Source organism: Balaenoptera ricei, chromosome 18 (genome assembly GCF_028023285.1).
Source record: "Balaenoptera ricei isolate mBalRic1 chromosome 18, mBalRic1.hap2, whole genome shotgun sequence".
NCBI classification, from domain to species: Eukaryota; Metazoa; Chordata; class Mammalia; order Artiodactyla; family Balaenopteridae; genus Balaenoptera; species Balaenoptera ricei.
In genome coordinates, this window is record NC_082656.1 from 18,938,859 (window position 1) to 18,961,675 (window position 22,817).

General features: G+C 36.1%; 1 protein-coding gene across 6 annotated transcripts in view; it reads right to left on the minus strand.

Annotated features, from left to right (window-relative positions):
• FNDC3A (fibronectin type III domain containing 3A) overlaps nucleotides 1–22,817 on the minus strand; it is a 182,814-nt gene that overhangs the window by 159,646 nt on the left and 351 nt on the right. The window contains exon 1 of one of the 6 annotated variants that reach the window (XM_059902747.1): nucleotides 22,202–22,463. The exons of the other annotated variants lie outside the window; for them this stretch is intronic. The gene's annotated coding sequence lies outside the window, so the exon portion shown is untranslated. Of the gene's footprint in view, nucleotides 1–22,201; nucleotides 22,464–22,817 lie in introns of those variants that run through there. 6 annotated transcript variants of the gene reach the window in all.

Below are 22,817 nucleotides of genomic sequence, written 5' to 3' on the forward strand. Positions count from 1 at the left end.
TAATCATAAATTTTATCAAATCTATACTGAAAGACAAAATAACAAACATTTTTGGATGCTTGCAGCATTCTACAATTCAGCAGTGTCAAAATGTTTAACTTTTATAAGACATTAAATTCATGCTATTTATTTAAAAATCTTGAATCTTTGCAGAAAACTTTCATACAAGTTGATTTAACCTAAAAACAGTTTTCTATTTAGATACATAAACACTGTTTTAAGATTAAAAAAAATATTCAATACAGGTATCTACTTCAAGATTTTATACTTAAAACTATAGTATGGAACATTTTATATTATTTAACTATCTCATAAAAATGCATGCCATTTAAACATAACGTATACATAAATATTTATACAATAAATACATATGATATAAACACATGTATGTTTTATATATACAGTATATAAACATTTTTATAGACATATAAATGAAGGGGCAAATCTAAATTCTGGCTTAATCTGTATTGCTATATTTCTTAAAGTCCAACAAAATCACTGAGTACCTTAAATCATGTCAAATAATTTCACTCTGTGGAACACACGAAGAATTATATATAAGATGGGAAAGAGTCAATGTATTTTCCCTCTTGCATGTCATAAGATTTAGTTCAAGAAGAAACATTTTAGGAAGCTAACTCAGGATTAACCAGAGAAAGTTTATAAGTAATTTACCTTTTAAAATTAATAAATTAAAAAAATAACAACCACTGAGAATTTTTCTTTTGTCATTGTATTCTAATATTTTATTTAATATGCTTAGTTAAAACTGCAAGCCACCATTATTACAAAAATGTTAGAATGTAATGCTGAAGATACAACCATAATTTGGTTTCAAGAGGTCGACTGGAAGCTTTACAAATAAAAATAGAAATTTCTTCTGACTCTCCAGTTAATTCCAAGAACAGTGGTATTATACAATGAATCTGAAGCCATATGCTGCTATGTTTTAATATTATCATTCCATTTAAGGTGTTATCTCTGATTTTACTCTTTTCAAAGCTATAACATCGTCTCATTTATGAACTGCCTTCTTTTATGGCCATATTCATCACACTACATGCAAAGTAGCTGGATTTATTTCAGCTTGCAAATTGGAAACTTCAGTCATGCAACTAAAATGTTGCATTTAGAAACCTAAAAATTCCTTTCATTCCTGCATAGAGAACACTGTCAGCTTCTTCTTTAAATCAATTTCTTCTAATTTTGTTACTACTAAGTTCCTGTGTTCTCATCTTATCTTGTGACCACAAATACCCACTTGTTTTAAGTTATGCATCTATTTTTGCTTGCTTTTTAATAATGTAATATTTGATACGTGCAAAAAAGGGGAGAAGTGATTTGTTCCATTTGCTAATTTCCATAGAATACATATTCCTCCATGCCCCATTTCAAGCCATCATGGTTTAAAAATCGACCTGAAAATGCCTGAATTTTTAACAATCAACTTTTATATACAAGTACAAGATGGCTCCAGCATATCTGTTTATATCTATATCTATGTATCAATATTTGACCATCTATGTGGTAATAATACAATAAAATATTAACATTTGGGGAGTCCGTGTGAAGAACAGCTGGATATCTTCGTACTACTCTTGCAAATTTTCTATTAGTCAGAATTCTAACTAATGTCAAATTAAACAGTGTTTAAAAAATTGATGCCAGGTAGATTGTATGCATATCTGAATGCAAAAAGTAAGACAAAAAAACTTCTGAAGATAACACAAAAGAATATCTTCATAACTGTGACACAGAGAAAGATTTTTTAAACAGGGTATAAATGTTTCTTAAATCATAAAGGAAAAGAATGACATATTGAACTTCATGAAAATTAAGAACTACAATTCATTTAAAAAATCTGTAAGAGAATGAAAATGCAAGCCACAGACTGAAAAATATTTACAACACATACAACTGGAAAAGAGGACATATTTAGTAATATATACAGGCCTCCTACAAATTGAGTTTTTAAAAAATAGAAAAATGAGATGAGACTTGAATGTGCTCTTCACAAAAGCGGAAATTCAAGAGACCAATAAACATATGAGAAGATTCTCAAGTTCATTATTTATTAGGAAAAAGCTAATTAAAATCATAATGAAATACCACCACATACTAGGATAGTAAAAATGGAAAAGACTGACAATATCAAGTATTAGTGAGGCTACAGAGCAACTAGCACACTCATATGGAATGTGAATGAAAACTCATAAAATCACTTTGGAAACCAGTTTGATACTACCTACCAAAATTGAACATATAAATATTCTATGACCCAGTTATGATCCAGCTATTAGACTCCTGGTATATACCAAAAAGAAATGCATGCACATGGACACCAAAAGATAAGTACATGAAGGGATGTATAGCAGCATTATTATAATGTATAGCAGCATTCTTCTTTAATAGCCCCAAATTGTAAATAAGCTAAATGTCCCTCAACAGTAAATGGTAAACTGTATCTGATTCACCCAATGGTCTACTATACAGCAATGAAAATTAATGAAGTAGAAATATAGAGAACAATACAAATACATTTCACAAATACAATGTGAGTGAAAAACACACAGAAGAGTACATACTGCACAATTTTATTTATAGAAAGTTTAAAAACCAATAAAACTTGTCTGTGGTATTAAAAATCAGGTAGTGATTTGCCTTTGGAAAGGAGGAAAGGATGGGGACTGGGAGGGGCATGAAAGCAATTTTTTGGGTGCTGGTACTGTTCTACGTCTTGATCTGGGAGGCTGTTGTATGGTAACTACTAGTGTATTATAAACTGAACTGTACACTAAGTATGTACTTCTCTGCATATACTTCAATAAAATTTTTTAAAAGTAAAATGAACACACGATCATCTCAACTGATGCAGGAAAAGCATCTGACAAGATTCAACACCCTTTCATGATAAAAACACTTAACTAGGAATAGAAGGAAACTACTTCAACATAATAAACACCACATATGAAAAGCCCACAGCTAACACCATACTCAGTGGTGAAAGACTGAAAGCTTTTCCTCTAATCGGGAACAAGGCTATAGAATGCCCACTCTCACCACATCTATTCACAGTATTAGACATAGTATTGGAAGCCGTAGGCAGAGCAATTAGGCATGAAAAAGAAATAAAAGGCATACAAACTGGGAATAAATAAGTAAAACTATCTTTGTTCACAGATGACAGGATCTTAACATGTAGAAAACCCTAAAGGTTTTTAAAAAACTATTAGAACTCATAAACAAATTCACTAAAAATGCATCATACAAAATCAATGCACAAAAATCAGTTGCATTTCTATACACTAACTGAACCGATCTGAAATCTGTTCCGTTTACAATAGCATTAAAAAGAATAAAATACTTAGGAATAAATCTAACCAAAGAAAACAAAGATTTGTATACTGAAATCCATGAAATATTTCTAAAAGAAATAAAGAGGACACAAATAAATGGAAAGACATCCTGTGTTCATAGTTGGAAGACTTAATATTGTTATGATGTCTATGACACCCAAAGTAATCTACAGATTGAATACAATCCCTATCAAAATCTCAACGGCATTTTTTTCAAAAACAGAAAAATTCATTCTAAAATTCATATAGAATCTGGGACTTCCCTGGTGGTCCAGTGGTAAGAAATCTGCCTTCCAATGCAGGGGACGTGAGTTCGATCCCTGGTCGGGTAACTAAGATCCCACATGCTGCGGGGCAATTAAGCCTGCGTGCCACAACTACTGAGCTCTCGTGCCTCAACGAGAGACCCCGAGTGCCGCAAACTACAGAGCCCATGTGCTCTGGACCCTGCGAGCCACAACTAGAGAGAAGCCCAGTGCCACAACAAAGACCCAACACAGCCAAAAAAAATAAAATAAAATAAAAAAAATAAATAAATATTAAAAATAAAATGAAATAAGACTTCCCTGGTGGTGCACTGGTTAAGAATCTGCCTGCCAATGCAGGGGACACAGATTCGATCCCTGGCCTGGGAAGATCCCAAATGCCACAGAGCAACTAAGCCTGTGCGCCACAACTACTGAGCCTGCGCTCTAGAGCCTGTGAGCCACAACTACTGAAGCCTGCATGCCACAACTACTGAGCCCGCGTGCCACAACTACTGAAGCCCACGTGCCTAGAGCCCGTGCTCTGCAACAAAGAGAAGCCACTGTGTGTGTGTGTGTGTGTGTGTGTGTGTTTGTGTGTGTGTGTGTGTGTACATATATATAATGGAATATTACTCAGTCATAAAAAAGAATGACAAAAAATAGTAACATTTGCAACATGATGGACCTAGAGATTGTCATACTGAGTGAAGTAAGTCAGAGAAAGACAAATATTATATGATATTGCTTATATGTGGAATCTAAAATCATGGTACAAAACAGAAAGAGAGTCACAGATGTAGAAAACAATCTTATGGTTACCAGGGAGGATGGGAGGGAGGGAGGGATAAATTGGGAGATTGGGGTTGACATATACACACTACTATATATAAAATAGATAGCTAATAAGGACCTACTGTATAGCACAGGAAACTCTACTCAGTACTCTGTAATGACCTATATGGGAAAAGGATCTAAAAAAGAGCAGATATATATATTATATAGATATATGATCCACTTTGTTGTACAACAGAGACTGACACAACATTGTAAATCAAGTATACGCTAATAAAATTAAAAAAAAAAAAAAAAAAGAGAAGCCACTGTAATGAGAAGCCCGCGCACTGTAACAAAGAGTAGCCCTCACTCGCTGTAACTAGAGAAAGCCCACGTCCAGCAAGGAAGACCCAACGCAGCCAAAAATAAATAAATTAATTAATTAATTTAAAAAATAAATTAAATAAATTAAAATAAAATAACATTCATGTGGAATCTCAAGGAATCGAAAACAGCCAATTTTGAAAAAGAACAAAGTTGGAGGACTTAAACGTCCTGATTTCAAAACACATTACAAAGCCACAGCAATCAAACAGTGTGATACTGGCATAAAGACAGACAAGTACACCAGTGGAATAAAATAGAGAGCCCACAAATTAACTGTCATATATATGGTCAAATGACTTTTGACAATGGTGCCAAGACCACTCAATGAGGAAAGGACAGTCTCTTCAACAAACGGTGATGGGAAAACTGCATATCCACATGCAAAAAAAAAAAAAAATTTTTTTTCAAGTGAAGTTGGACCTTTATCTTGCACCACATTGAAAAATTAACTCAAAATGGATTAAAAACACAATATAAGACCCATAACGATACAAGAAGAAAATAGGGGAAAAGCTTCATAACATTGGACTTGGCAATTGTTTCTTAGATATAACACCAAAAGCAAAGGCCACAAAAGCAAAAATAGACAAATGGGACTACATCAAACCTGAAAACCTTTGTGCATCAGAGGTCACATTCAACAGAGTGAAAAAAAGGCAACCTATGGAATGGGAAAAAAATATTTGCAAACTTAGCTCCAGCTGCTACAAAATACCACAGATTGGGTGGCTTAAACAACAGACATTTATTTCTCACAGTTGACATTTATTTCTCACAGGTAGGAAGTCTAAGATCTGGATGCCAGCATAGTCAGGTTTTTGGTGAGGGCCCTTCTCCTGGCTTGCAAAGGGCTACCTTCTTTCTGTATCCTCACATGGCCGAGAGAGAAAGCTCTGGTCTCTCTTCCTCTTCTTGGATTAAAAGGGCACTAATCCCATCATGGGGGCTCCACTTTCATGACCTCATCTAAATCTAATTACCTTCCAAAGGCCCCACTTCATAACACCAACACATTAGGGTACAGGGCTATGACAAATGAAGTTTGGAAGGACACAAACATTTAGTCCATACATTCTGCCCCTGGGCCCCAAAATTCATGCCTTTCTGCATGTAAAATTAAAAAACAAAACAAAACAAAAAACCATTCATTCCATCCCAACAGCCACAGAAGTCTTGACCCATTTCAACATAAAGTCTAAAGTTGCATCTAAATCAGATTTGGGTGACACTTGAGGTACAATTCATCCTGAGACAAAATTCCTCTCCAGCTGTGAACCTGTGAAACCAGTTAAGTTTCACACTTCCAAACTACAATGGTGGGACAGGCATAGGATAGATATTCTCATTACAAAAGGAAGAAATCAGAAGGAAGAAAAGGGTGACAGGTCCGAAGCAAGTTCAAAACCTAGCAAGGCAAATACCATTAGATTTTTAGGCTGGAGAATAATGTCTTTGGTTCCATGCTCTGCCCTCTGGACCCAAAGGGTGTGGCATCACCTCCACAGACATTCCTTTAGCTTGGTGGAGTCCTGTCAATGTGGCTCTGCAGGGCAGAAGTCCCATCCTTTGAAATTGAGGTGAAGGTACCCTGCCCCTCAGGCCTCTGCACTCTGAACCTGTGGGAGTAACAGCCCTGATGACTTTGAGTCACCTTTGGGATCCTTCGTTTTCTTGAAGAATAACACGTTTGAAGCGTTCCTTCATTTCATTCCATTTTCTCTGTTTCCTTTAGTCCCACCTGGCAGGGTTTCCAATGGTATAATTCCATCTCTCTTCCTGGCTTTTGTTGAGATGCTGATTAGGTCCATGGCTCACATCACACTTATATCCTTATCAAATAGCTGGTCAGCCACACTCTTTGTGTTCTCTTCTGCAGGTGCTTTCTCATTTTTGCAACCTGGATAGGCTGAGAATTTTCCAAATCTTCAAATTCTGGTTCCTTTTTGCTTAACAGACCCTTCTTCAATTCATTTCTTTCCTTTCCCATTTTACTAAGCAGTCAGAGGGAACCAAGTTACTCCTTCAACACTTTGCTTAGAAACCTCCTCAGTTAAATATCCAACTTTATCACTCACAAGTTTCACTTTCCACAAAATGCTAGAATATGAACACAACTCTGCCAAGTTCTCAAACGCTTTACAATAGGGATCACCATTTCTCCACTGTCTAATAACAAGTTCCTCATTTTCATCTGAGACCTCATCAGAATGGCCTTTACTGTCCATATTTCTACCAACATTCTGTTCATGATTATTTATGTATTCGCTAAGAAGATGGAAGTTTTTTCCTCCAGCTCTCCTCTTTTCTTTCTAAGCTCTCACTAGTTGCCATTAGCAGTCCCCACAGCAATCTCGGCTTTTTCTAGCATGTACTTCTAAGCTTTTCCAGCCTCTACCCATTAACCAGTTCCAAAGCCACTTGCACATTTTTAGATATCTGTTACTGCTGCACTGTACTTATTGGTACCAATTACTGTCTTAGCTCGTGCTACTGGAACAAAATACCATAGACTGGGTGGCTTAAACATCACACATTTATTTCTCACAGTTCTGGAGGCTGAGAGTCCAAGATCAGGTGCCAGCATAGTCAGATTCTTGATGAGGGCCCTCTTCCTGGCCTGCAAATGACTACCCTCTTGCTGTACCTTCACTTGGCCAAGAGAGAGAAAGCTCTGGTCTCTTCTTTTTCTTATAAGGGCACTAATCCATCATAAGAGCTCTACCCTCATGACCTCATCTAAACCTAATAATCTCCCAAAGACCCTACCTCCAAAAACAATCACACTGGGAGGTTAGGCCTTCAAGATATGAATTTGTGGGGTGGGGGTTGGGGGGGGAGATTCAGTCTACAATGCTATTAGGTTTAGCAACAGTACTGTTTTCTCACCCACTCCCTGTTATAATTCTGAATCTGTACCAGTTTCCTTATGCATATATTTTGCCACAGTTTTCCTTCCTTAATCTCCTCACTCATAGCCATCCATTCTACCTGAATTTGTTCTATTTTTAAAGATGCTGCCGTCATAATGACAATACTCTATACCTAGAATCTAAGGTAGCTAACTCATGGCAATAAGCTTGGCGTGGGGTTTGAAACTTCAGCTCTACTTGTTTAAAAAGTATGTGGGAAAATGCAAAGCAGGATCCTACTTGGATTACAGCCATAGTGTAATTGAGAGACTCACAGGAAAAATATGTGCATTTAGATTAAGAAATCCAATACATTTTTCTGGTCTTTTGATTTGTCTAAATCAATGAAACTAAAAATTATAGGACTCCAAGGCCATATCTGAAATCACAAGATTATTATACACTCCAAAGTAGATTTAGTACATTTAAATCTAGACTTTAGGATTACCTGAAGATATACATATGAAAAAACATTATGCAAAAGTATTAATATTATAGTAACAATTATATTAAGATGGTGGAATTACAGTATTTTTTTCTCTACTTCCCCAATTGTTTTGTAATGTGGATATGGTTATACCACTTTCATCAAAATTTTGATTCAAAAATGAACAGTCTTGAGGAGCCCTAGGCAACTACAGAGTCACACCTGGCTTATCAACTATATAAATACCCTTTCAGGGAAATTTTCCTTGAACTTGGACTTTTATCCAAATTACTAATTCATCTTATGAACTGATATCCTAAAATGTATTTTTCCCATTTAGATTTCTATTTCTTTTGTTTCTACGTTTGGATTTTTTACTTTCTAAACTTGATTACATCAGATTAAAAAAGGGGGGAGGGCGAGACTTTCCTGGTGGTCCAGTGGTTGGGACTCCGTGCTCCCAATGCAGGGGACCCAGGTTCCATCCCTGGTCAGGGAACTAGATCCCGCATGCTGCAACTCAGAGCCTGCATGCTGCAACTAAAGGAGCCTGTGTGCCACAACTAAAGGAGCCCGTCTGCCACAACTAAAGGAGCCCGTGTGCCGCAACTAAAAAATCCCGCATGCCGCAACGAAGATCCCCTATGGGCATTCTGCATGCTGCAACTAAGAACCGGCACAGCCAAATAAATAAATAAATATTACAAAGGGGGGGGGGGCACTTAAAATCACCTGTAGTGAAATTTCCTGTGATGAAAGTCACAGGAATCACTATGCAGAGTCATCTTATTTCTTACCAGAAACCTAAAACAAGTATTTCACAGATTTTATACAATAAGTACATGATATTAGATTTTATATTCTTCCTAAGACTAATTAATTCTTTCAATTACCCTGTTTCATGTTAACTGTACTCCAGAAAAATGACTCTTAAAAAGATATGTAATTAATCTAATGCATTATTTTGCTTCATCTGAATTTTCATATCTTAGTGTGAACTTTCATTAAGACATAAAGGACAGTTATGCTTTTTTTAATTTATAGAAGAAATTTATATTTGTACAAGAAGAGAGAGTGCTATCAATGATTTTAAATGATTGATATCAAATAAGGGAGACTATTACATTAAAAAAGAGGCAGTCCTCAACACAGAAACAGGCTGCCTTCCAACACTGAATTTAGAAGTCAGAAAAACTTGGAAAATATTTTCCCATAGAAACATGTATTAAATGGTTGTTAGGTTCTCAGATCACCCTGCATAAGTTCAATTTAACCTCTAGTATATCTTTGTTAAATATTTTTATTTGTGGAAAATTTCAAACATATACCAAAGTAAACATTCGTATAATGAACTCCCATGTCCTCATCACCCAGCTTCAACCATTTCAACTCACAGCCAGTCTAGTTTCATCTCTACCACCACCTACTTCTTCCTGTCCTGTATTATCTTGAAGTACTTTCATCTGCAAATATTTCAGTATGCACCTCTGAAAAATAAGGACTTTTATACATACACATACACACACACACATACATATATATATATATAAAAATAACCACAAGACCATTACCATACATAAAAATCAATAATTCCTGAAATCACCAGTGTTCAAATTTCAAATTGCCTAATTTTTATTAAAATTCGTTTGAATCAGGATTCATATTAAATGCACACACTACTATTCACTTTCATCATTCATCATTTTTAAAACCTCTTTTAGGGCCTTCCCTGGTGGTCCAGTGGTTAAGAATCTGCCTTCCAATGCAGTGGACACGGGTTTGATCCCTGGTCGGGGAACTAAGATCCCACATGCCACGGGGCAACTAAGCCCACGTGCCGCAACTACTGAACACTCGAGCCATAACTAGAGAGCCTGCGTGCCACAACTACTGAGCCCACATGCCACAACTAGAGAGAAGCCTGCATGCCACAAGGAAGAGCCTGCGCGCCACAATGAAAAGATCCCGCATGCCGCAACAAAGATCCCGCATGCCACAACTAAGACCCGACACAGCCAAAAATAAAATAAAGAAATAAATATTTTTTAAAAAAACCTCTTTTAATGGAAATACTTTCCATTTGACTGGTATGACTTCTATAACAAAATGTTTTAAAAACCAATAAATTGTGTCTAACTTTAAAAGTAATGATAACCAGATCATGTAGGTATAACTGATGAACATTTTCATCTTGATATATCAAGAGTCAATCAATGGAGACAATTTAGAGAACATTAATGAGATCACATTTCAATATCCAATTTACTAGAAATATCTCAAATAGCCAATTTCTAGGATAAATAAATGCAGTATCAATATATTAAAACACCATCTTCTATATCTGCCCATAATTGTTGTTAAGATGCTAAAATTTCATTATCACCCACCATTATTTTGTCTAAAAGTACATCTGGGCACATTTCAGTATCTTGCACAAAAATTTAAAAAGGAGTCATTATGAGGATTTTATATTTTATCATGAAAAATTTCAAACCTACAGGAAAGCTGAAATAATTAAAGAGTGAATACCATATACTTGCCATCTAGATAATAAAGTTAACATTTTTCCTTTATCACATGCGTTCCTCTAGCCATCTTTTTAAAAAATGCATTTCAGGACTTCCCTGGTGGCGCAGTGGTTAAGAATCTGTCTGCCAATGCAGGGGTCACAGGTTCGAGCCCTGATCCGGGAAGATCCCACATGCCACGGAACAACTAAGCCTGCGTGCTGCAACTACTGAGCCTGTGCTCTAGAGCCCGTGAGCCACAACTACTGAGCCCATGTGTCACAACTACTGAAGCCCTCACGCTTAGAGCCCATGCTCCACAACAAGAGAAGCCACCACGAGAAGCCCGTGCACAACGAAGAGTAGCCCCCACTCACAACTAGAGAAAGCCCGTGCACAGCAACGAAGACCCAATGCAGTCATAAATAAATAAATAAACAAAATTTAAAAAATAAAAATGCATTTCAAAGTTGCAGACATCAGTATACTTTACTCCTAAACACCTCAGGCATGTTTCAGTAACTACTATTCAGTATTTAACTCTTTTTTGAAGGCAAAATTTACATATGATGAAATACACAAATCTTAAGTATGCCATCCTGTGAGATTTCTTGAAATGAATTCTACTACTATCAGTACCTAAGTATCTGAAGTCCCACTGTTGCTCTAAGACCATAGCTTTCAAACTTTGGCACGTATCAGAATCACCTGCAGGGTTTATTAAAACAGACTGTTGGGCTCTACACCTAGTCTCTGTTTCAATAGGTGTGGGATAGGGCCCAATAATTCACGTTTCTAGTAAGTTCCCAGGTTAAGCTGATGCTGCTAGTCCCATGACCATACAGATTATAGATGTAAAACTAATTTTCACTAAGTATTAACTGATAATGAAGGAGTCAGGGTGATAACAATGTAAAGAATACTTCATTCTTGAAGGGTCCAACCCAGATGTGAATACATTCTTGTTCTTCAACTAGAAATAGATAAAAATAGTTTCCTTAAGGAGAAGAAAGTATTTGTAAGTAATCAAGTTTAATGAGGCCTTTGAAGTTGCCTTTGGATATTTCAGCCAAATCAATAGCCTATGAGCCAAATCAATTTTTCTCTCAGATTGAAACTGCTATTTCCTACAGGTTAAAACACACACACACACACACACACCCCCAAAAACATTCAAATGTTCCTAGGAAATGGCATCAAGCACATATAATGTGCTAACTACTATAGATTTAAAAAATAGCTTTATTTTGGTATAACTGACATATATTAAATAATACATTTAAAGTATACAACTTGATGAATTCTGACACATGAATACACTGATGAAACCACTACTATGATCAAGATAATTAACCTACCCATCACCTCCCAAATTTTCCTATTTTACTATCTATTTAAAATCCCAGGCTTTGCACTTCCATAACGACTAATGATGTTCAGCACGTTTTCATGTGCTTATTTGCCCTCTGTATAGCTTTTTGGTTAAGCATCTGGTCAATACTTTTGCTCATTTTGTTACTGGATTGTTTTTTCTTATTACTCAGTTTTGATAGCGCTTTAATATACTTGGGTTAATAGTCCTTTATCAAGTTAAGTGATTTGCAAATATTTTCTCCCAGTCTGTGGCTTGTCTCTGCATTCTCCTACCAATGTCTTTTGAGGAGAAGTTTTAATTATGACAAATCCAAGAGATTAATTTGTTATTTTATGGATGGTGCTTTTGGAGTTCTATCTACAAGATCCTTGTGGAATCAAAGGTCACAAAGATTTTCTCCTACGTTTTCTTCAAGAAATTTTAAAGTTTTAGGTTTTACATTCTATCTGTTCTATCAATTGTTGAGAGAGGGGTATTAGAACCTCTGCTAAATTACTTATTTGTATATTTCTCTTTGCAGTTTTATCATGTATAAAAATTTAGGATTCTGTCTTCTTCATGAATTAATCCCTTTATTATTACAAAATGACCCTTCTGTCCCTGGTAATCTTTGCTCTGAAATCTAACTTCTGATCTAATATAGTCATTCCAGCTTTCTTTTGGATAGTGTTAGCATGGTCTATCTTCCAACCTTTTATTTTTAACTTATGTGTGTCTTTATATTTAAAGTGGGTTTCTTGTGGGTATCATATGCTTGGGTATTGATTTTTAAAAAATTGAATCCAATGATCTCTGCCTTTTAATTATAGCGTTTAGATCGTTTATGAGTGGTTATTGATATAGTTGGGTTTAAATCTACCATCTTGCTATTTGTTTTCTATTTGTCCCATGTGTTCTTCATTCCCCTTTTCCTCTTTATCTGCTTTGTCTTCTATGTACTTCTATGAATTTCCGTACATTCTTTCTCGTTTTCTACCAGGTTGACTTGGTTAATTTGTAGGCACACCTTATATACTCTGAATATTAACTTTGTCTACTACATGTCAAATATTTTATCCCAGTCTATTGCTTGCCTTTTTAAATGGCATCTAAGTTTGACGTCTTCTTTGAAAAGGCTTTCACCACCCTGACACCTTTGTTTAATTCACTTCTTCCAAAATTTTTGCCATTTTATTTTTTTACTTATATTTAGTCCAACTGGAACTTAGTTTTGAGAGTGCCACAAAGTGAGTACCTAATTATCTTTACCTCAGCTGGACAGCCAATTGTCCCCCATCATTTATAGACTAGCTCTTCCATTACTCACTTGTTAATCATACAATAAATTCTTCTGTAACCATGGAGCTCCTCCTGAACTCCTTATTCTGTTCCTTTGATCAACATGCTCATTCCTACTCCAAATTCTTATTATTTTAATAATTATAATTGTACAGTATGTTTTAATCTTTGATGGGTAAGTTCCCCTTTGTTATGCTTCTTTTTGAAATTCATCTGGCCATTCTTGTGCATTTTTCCTTCTCAAAACTTGAAACATCAGTTTGTCAAATTCCATTTTAAAAATCCTGTTGGATTTCTAATGAGGATTACACTGACTATATTGATTTGGTGAGAACTGCCAATTTTATAGTATTAAGTTCTGACATTCAGGAATATACTATTCCTCCATCCATTCAGATTTCTTGTAGTTTTCTTCAGATGGTGCTGCATATTTTTAAAATTTCTCAAGTATTTTATAATTTAGGCTTCTACTTTTCTTACTGTTTTTCATAGTTGGTTATTGCTAGTATATAAGAAAGCTAATGAATCTCCTAAATTTATCTCATAGCCAGTGGGCTTACTGAAATCTCTTTTTGACTCAAATCATTTTCTGTTGCCTGTCTTGTCTAAGTAGATAATCATATCAACTGCAACTAGTAACAGTGATATATTCCACCTCACTCCCAATCCCCATTATTTCGAGGTTAATTATTTTTCTTGTTTCTTAACGCACTGGCTAAGACTTTGACCAATGTTCCTATCTTTTAATGAAAGTACTTCTAATATTTCATTATGACATTTAATACAGGTTTCTGGTAGAGACCCTTTATAAGATTATTTCTTGTTGATGAAGAGTTGTCAGGGATAACTGAATTTTAGAAAATGATTCTTTTTTTAGCACCAAAGAGATATAAACATACAGTTTTCCCCTTTAACCTATTAGTATAGTGAATTACATTAATATGCTTCCTAATGCTGAATCAATATTATACTCCTGGGATTCAACGTATCAGAACTGGTATGATTTAATAATTCAAAGCCAGGCTCTGGAGTCAGAATGCCTGGGTTCAAATCCCAAATCTTTCACTAACTAGTTGTATGATTTTAGGTGTGTTATTTAACTTTTCTGTGCTTCAGTTTCCTCATCTTTAAAATGATGACAATAATAGCTACCTCAGAGAGTTGTTTTAAGGATTAAGTAAACTGATACATGAAAAGTTGTTTCGAATAGTACACAGAACATAGAAAGCATTTAATATATGTTAATTATTATCATTTACTGAGTGCCTCATATTTGCCAGCCGTAAGGTATGCGGCATTGCAGGGGTCAGCAAACTAAGACCCATGCACTGAATCTGGCCTCCTGCCTGCTTTTATAAATAAAGTTTTATTGGAACACAGTTATACCCAATGTTTATAATTATCTATGATTATTTTTATGCTCCTACACCACAGTTAAGTAGTTGCAACAGAGTCCATATGGCCACAAAGCCTAAAATATTTGCTATCTGCTCCTTTACAGAAAAAACAAAACAAAAAAACCCTGCCGACCCGAGAAGTATTGTTCAAAATCGAGGAGTTCATAGTCAAATAGATGAGACAGGCAAGTAAAAATATATATATGCTACAGTATGTTATATACACAGTCATGATATTATGAGCATATTATGGAAACCTGTGGCAGTTCAGTACTAAACTACAGGAAGGATTCACACAAGGGATGAAAGACAAGAGGTATTTTATTTACTTTTAATTATTTTAAAATATGTATTTGTTTACATGTCTTTATCTCTCATCGTAGTGTGTGAATTGCTAGAGGAAAAGGAATATGACATACATTTTTGTGACATTCATATTCTAAGTATCTACGACATTTAAGGTTTTTAACAAATGATAGATGAATAAATAAATGAATGGTGAAAGGAAGAATTTAGATACCTGGGTAACAATGATTAGAAATGTCTTTTAAAGTTCTAAATGTAAATGTCCTATGGCAAGTATTTTACTTGCCATGTTAAATGGGCTCTTTCTTTTAATCCCTATAGCAGCTAATTCTAGGAGATAGATCCTATATTACCCCTCTTTAAAGTGAAGAAAGTAAGGCTCCTTGAGGTAAAAGCAATGTGCTCAAGTTTATATACAGCCAGTAAGGGAAGAAGCCAACAAACAAACCTTTATCTGCCTAACGTAAAACATATGCTCTTTATACGACAAAGTTGGGAAGTGGTGGGAAATAGATATAGTCACAGGATACCAACAGAGTATAAACTCTAAAATAGAGATAGAAGATATTATAATTGATGCAGCAGGAATTGTAGTGTGGTTTTAACTTCTAAAACTGAGCAATGATTTGAATAAATTCATATTTTTAAAATATTAGTCAGGGGGCTTCCCTGGTGGTGCAGTGGTTGAGAATCTGCCTGCCAATGCGGGGGACACAGGTTGGAGCCCTGGTCTGGGAAGATCCCACATGCCGCGGAGCAACTGGGCCCGTGAGCCACAGCTACTGAGCCTGCGCGTCTGGAGCCTGTGCTCCGCAACAAGAGAGGCCGCGACAGTGAGAGGCCCGCGCACCGTGATGAAGAGTGGCCCCCACTCGCTGCAACTAGAGAAAGCCCTCGCACAGAAACCCAACTCGCACAGAAGACCCAACACAGCCAAAAATAAAATAAATAAATAAATATTTAAAATATATATATATATATATATATATATATATATATATATATATATTAGTCTGGAAGTAGCCTGAAGATGAACTAAAGGAACAGTTGCCTGTACATTTTATCCAAAGTCTCCTCTATCACACATATTAGGCCAGTTTTGGTCAGGTTCAAGTAATCGACAAAAAAATAGAATTGCTAGCATACTATGGCATTTGAGGAATAATGATTTATCTACTAATCTGAAGTACTGGAAATAGCTAGTCCTAACATGGAAGAAACAAAAGTATATTTCATTAACTAAAATTTAAGGAAAAAGTATATATTGCAAATGAAAATACTACATAGAAAAAAATCAAGTCTTAAGAATGAAACTGTAACTGAGAATGGCTGTCAGGAAAAAGATTCACAGTCTTAAGAGAATGAACTTAGGGTTACCCGGGGGGGGAAGGGCAGGGGGGAGGGATAGACTGGGAGTTTGGGGTTGACATGTACACACTGCTATATTTAAAATAGATAACCAAAAAAAAAAAAAAATAGATAACCAACAAGGACCAATGTATAGCACAGGGAACTCTGCTCAATACTCTGTAATAACCTAAATGGGAAAAGAATTTGAAAAAGAGTAGATACATGTATATGTATAACTGAATCACTCTGCTGTACACCTGAAATTAATACAACATTGTTAATCAACTATACTCCAATATAAAATAAAGGTTAAAAAAAAATAAAATAAAACATCTTTGGAAAACAAAAAAGAATGGCTGTCACAAGCAAACCAAAAAAATCTAGAAAATGTAAACATAATGAAATCACAAATTATAAATTATGTTTTCACTTTTATTTTTATTTAAGCGAATCTTAAGAGAAACTGATTTTGAAGTAAATGAAATGACTACTCCTTCAAGCTAGATCTCAACATAAGTACATAGTTGTTGTATATGACATCTATTTCTGCAAAAGAAAGCATATAATTACTTTTTAAAGAAAAGTCTTAACTGTGCTTTAAAATGTACTTAAACATCTGTTTAGAACCCCCAGAGAAGCAGGAAGATTTTTTTTCTCCTTACTGGGGAATTGGATTTCACTAAGAAATCACTTAAATTGTTTAAATTATTCTGTTCAAATATATATTAAAATATGGATTCTGAAGAAGGAAAACAGAAAACAGTAACTTTCAGACACTTCTGATAGAGGCTGATTAACACAACCTAATTTATCAAATTTAGATAACCTTTACACCAAGGTTTATGTCAAAGTACACATCATACTTACTTTGTCTTTCTAACAATTAGCACATAAGCAATCTCAAGAAGTGAGGGAGGAAGAGAGATGAAAGTCAATCAGAAGTAATAGTTTCATCTGTAAAATGAGAGTACCACCACATATCTGGCAAGTCTATATGGGATTTTAAAAAAAAATAATCACGTTTCCAATAAGAGTTCAAGTGGATCTTATTACTATAGATAAATAGTCTTCTACTTGAAAAAAAGAAAACTATAAGGAATTCACTTTTGCATATTTTTATCCCACTGTGGAAAGACTAGCTCAATTTCCTTGGAATGAAGATCAGTATTCTCTTGCAAAGAAGAACAGAGGCACTGGATACCGACCACACTGAAAGATTAATAAGAATGGAAAGAAAGCTTTTAAAACGTGCATTCTCTTTGCCAAGAAGGCAGTTAAAACTTTTGAGTAAACTAAATGTTTATTGGAATACTATATTTACAGAACTTTGGAGGATAAAACTTGAACTCATGATTTCTGGTCTTACTAAAAAAAGACTGCACTGCTTCCACTGTAGTAGCATTAATGTAAACACATATGGCACTTTAATATTGTCATGGTTTCCAACATCTCTTTGGTTGCTCACAATATTTCTGTGGGGAAGTCAGGATAGACATTATTCTCCATTTTAAGAATTGGGAACCTAAAATTGAAAAAAACGAATCTGAGATCATACGGCTAACAAGGGTGAAGTTGGAACTAAGATCCAAGGTACTTTATCTCCTATCTAGGAAACGGAAACAGCTGGAATAATGAAGCTGTTTCAAGTACTGACAAAAGGGGGTGGGGTGGGAGAGTGAACTGTTAATTTCTTCTTAAAGCAAAATTTAAAAAGCCAAACTTTTATTGGGTAGCAATCCATGAAGGCTGAAATTTAGTTCAAAAGGTTTGTACTGCCTTAAAACTTAAGACAGTGCATACATTTAAAAAGTATGGAAAATGCTAGTATAGGCAAAAGGACCAAAGTTAACTTAAGTTTTGGGGTTTTGTTGGTCTGTTTGCTTTTAATGTTTTTAAGAGGAAAAAAAGAAACACTACTGATTTATCCAGACAGCTCTCCATCATATACATCTTTACTTTTCCCAGCACCTAATACTATCTCTGATATACAGAATGTATTTACTAATGCCTGTTGAGTCAAAGATTGCTCTTATGCTATATTCTTACTTTCTTGATAATACAAAATATAGAGTAACCCTAGAGAATTTATTCATGCAACCATAACCTGAGGCACCACTATTTACCTGGTAATGATACATGAAACACAATGTGAAGGAAAGAGAATTGCTTTAGAAATACACACCTATAAATTTAGCAACTTCAAAGATATATTTCATGTAAATGAATTTTCAAAATAAGTGATACTTATCCTTTAAATCACTGTAACTTATCTTTAAATAATCATAATGAAAATATTTTAAAAGCGATTTCTAGGTCTTTTTTCTCTGCCTTAATCTAAACATGATACAATCTTTTCTTGATGACTCAAACTCATCAATGTAAATATCAATTATTAGACTATTCTATAACACAGTGACTCTTGGAGTTATTGAGGGATGTCCAACTGTTTGTCTCTTCACTAACTCATCCTAGACTACTTTTAAAAACAAGGTTTCCTACTGCCTGCTCCCCAGTTGTCACTTATAGGCCACCAGCATCCTAGCCAAGGCTTCTAAAATGCCAGTTGAAGTTTAAAATACGTACAACCTGAATAGGCAGTTGATATACTTAACCTTATACAGATTATAAATTCCATGGTGTAGCTATTTTCACTGCTCTAAGGCCTAGCTCAAAGGCTTTTCTTCTTTTATGTCCGAGTTCTGAGACTCAGTCTAGGCAGTTGCTAGAACTCTGGCCACAAAAGAACAATTACAATACTAATTTCTGCATGTTCTCTTAATTCTTACTATAATATAGGGGAAAAAACCATAAATGATAGTCATAAAAAAACACAAAACAACCATGTAAACAAATGATGTAAGGCAGCTCACATTATGTGCTATATGGACAATTACCTAGCCAATTATTAGCCAAGAGTCAGCAAACCAGGCTCACTGGCCAAATCCTGCAATTGTAAAAAAACAAACAAAAAAGGATATTCAACAGAGACAGTAAGTGGCTCACAAGGCCTAAAATATTATCTGGCACTCTACAGAAAAAGTCTGCTGATCCCTGATCTAAACTGTAAGAAACACACACATATAAAACATATAAGCTATTCCTCATACATAAAGCTTAAGTTATTAATATAAATAACTTAGTAGATGTAGCATCCTTTCAGTGATGGGTTCATAACGATACGGCCAAACTTGTCCAGCCCTGCCTATTACTCTCTTGACCATGCTGTGGGGCTTAGCCAAAATCTTGACTTTATAAACTTCTTTCCTTCTTCCTCCTGATACTTATCCTTATACACTCTCAGACTGGTCTCCTTGCTATTACTTCCAGCTCTGGCTGTCAATCTTTTTTGGAATGTCTTTCCTTTTGCTAGATATCTAAATCCTTCCTAAGCTTCAAGTCTGACTTCCTTTAAATGCCTTACAGGATCATTCTAGCCCTCAGTGGCCTCACTTTCTTTTAAATTACAGTCCTTGCCACACAATTTAATAATGCCATCTTATATTTTTGCTAATGATTTCTTGTGTGTTAGTCTAGTATCCCCAACTAGTCTGTAGACTACTTGAAGGAAAGAAACACATCCTATTGCTTTTGTATCCCCGCTCTAATAGTAGCTCATCATCCTCTGAGCACATGTCATCTCCCAAGCGCATCTCTCTACCTTGGAGAAAAAACAGCCTGAGGACTGGTAATGGGTGATAAGTGATTGGAAATATCAAAGAAAGACACCTACAAAGGAACTTGATGGAAGACCATAGGCTACAACTCAAACTTAGAAAGTATATGTGAAAGATAAGCAAAACTACAATAGTGGGAGGATAGAGATAAAGATCAAGGGTTAAAGAGACCACAGCGTAACACTCTGAAATAAAATGAGACCAAAATATTAAGAAAATTATAAAAGCTCCCAATACAGGTAAAAAAAAAAGTTGCCTTTCAACACTACTGGTCATTAATTCCTTTTCAGCAAGCAGCTCGACACTGATATCCATATGGGCCATTTTTCTTTTTCTTTTTGCAATGTGATAAAAAGAAGCACTAAAAGACTCAATGGAATTGCATGCATAGTATTCTAAACCTTTGGATTTACAATATTGTGAATTTATTTGAAGTCTGCTAGAGACTGCTAGGGGAAAAAACCAATCTTTTGATTACCTGGCTAATAAAATTAGAAATCACATGCATATTGCTACATCATGCTCAAAGACATCACCTAGACTCATTTTCATAGAAAAATGTACCAAGAACATGAAAAAGAAAACAAAACCTTTAGGTTACTTCATCAAATTGTATCTTAAAAATATAGGCAAAATAGAAGATGCACAAGCATTGGATGTATGCACATTAAAAAAAATACAAATATTTTTAAACAGGCATAACTATTACCCATAAATCTAAAACAAATTATAAATTAAATGCTCTTTACCTAAGTAAAGCTACAAAAGACGATGAAAACTATTAATCATGCATCCCTTCTCTTTTTTCTGGGTTTTATAACCTCTCACTCCTGACCTCTGCCTGGCTGGTCAGAGAAGAGGGAGAAATTTTTTCATAATTAGTAATAAAACATGCTCAAAATTATACTGTAGAACTTTAAAAATTAAAACATAATCACTAAATGCATGATAAATCAGCTTTCAGTTACTCATACAAAGGGGGAAAGTGATGACACAGATGACACCAAATCTGTTTTTTCGAATCATATGATTAATGTGGGAGAAGCAAATTACCCTTATAATTATGTTTCACTGAAGCCAATGTTAACCAGAAGTTTATTTTCCCTGAACAGTCAATGATTTTTGAGGGTTCAGACAAGACAGAAAGAGGGGGAGTTCATTCAGAAGCATACAGGTGGTTAAAAGCAGCCAGCCTAAGATAAAAAATTTTCAGTTAACCTACACAAGAAAACTGAGAGGTGTTCTATGAAGGGAAAGAAGAAAATTTCATAAAATTTGTGATAGTGCTAAAATTCTTAAACATAAAACTATTTATAAAAATTTTAACAAAATCTTTTTCCTGTCATCATCCCTTCTTCCCAATAACTGGTATAAGTGGTGATGGCAACAATTATCAGTGGGCTAAGAAGCTGAAAGCAAAATTTTAGGTTCTATGTTATCAACGATGTGTAAAATCCTTTTTATCACTGTTTTAAGTCCACCATCTGTCTCAGTGGGCACTTTATCTCATTACTTGAGAAAAATCAAACCAACCAAGAAAATATCAAACAGGCAGGGGACTCATTTCTCTGGACTATTTTTAGGTGATTTAAAAACTTACACGATGGCAAGAACTACAGATTTAGCAAATACACAAAAACTAAATATTTATCCAAATACAAGATCATAGCCACAAAACTCAATTAGTTTCTGCCTAACATATGGCTCCAACTCCCGGGTGGCATATGTTTAGCACTGGCGCTGGTACTATCATGGTGATAAAACATTATAGTAACAGTTCAACTTTTGTTATTTCATTCTTATAATACAGAAGAACACACACCAATTTTGCTTCCAAGAACTAAAAACACAGACCACGGGAAAAAGCAAAATAATTATGCCGCTCAGTTTTAAGAGCCTACAGTCTACACATACATAAGGATTATACAGTTTAAAAAAAAAAACAAACTCTTGTCAGCCTGGTATGCTATGTTAATAGATGCTCAGACACGAAGGTGTCCAAAGGAACTTACATGAAATTTCACAAAAGAAAATCCCGTATTTATGATTCCTAGCACCCCACTATCCATTACCCCCCTTCCCCCCACAGAAAACTATCCCAAGGCTTTTAACGTTAACAGTTTAATAAAAGAACGACTAACGACTACATTCATTAAAACCGCCGCCGTTCTGCCCTCGATTTTATGGCTAAATTACGTGTTCATTTTCTTTACCTAACGCGTGACGTCCTTCCACAGCCGTGTCAGAAGTTCAAAGATCCAGGCTGTTAAACAGGGCGAGGACTGCAGCCCGGAGTCCACCCCCCGACTGAACAGGTGGTTAACTCCGCCGGCTGGAGGAACGGCCAGGTACTGGCACCAGCCAAACAGGATCAAATACACAAGGGCGGGTTTTCGAGGTTTTAACCCCAACAGGAGCGGGGGAAACTCTCTTCAGAGGAGCGTTCAAGTTTGGCGGCTGCCCGGCGGCCAACACCTAAGGCGCCGCGGCCGCTCGGCGATCCGCTCCGGAGGGCTCCCCAATCCACCCCCCAGCGCCGCCGTCAGCGGCGCGGCTCGCCGCGGGCCGCGGGCCAGGGGGGCGGAGGGAGGGCTGCCCGCGCCGCCGCGCCGCCTCCGCGGGCTGGTGGCGGGGCCGCGGCCGCGCCCCCACGAGCGCCTCCCGGCGAGACTCGGGCCCAGCAGGTGCCCCGTGAGTGGACGGATCCCGCCCGCGGCCCACTCCCCTCCGCCCAGCGCGCGCCCACAAGACCGGGTGGGCCAGGCCCCTCGACGGGCCCGAGCCCCGCTTGGCGCCCCGGCCCCTCACACCCAGCCTAACGGTTTGCGC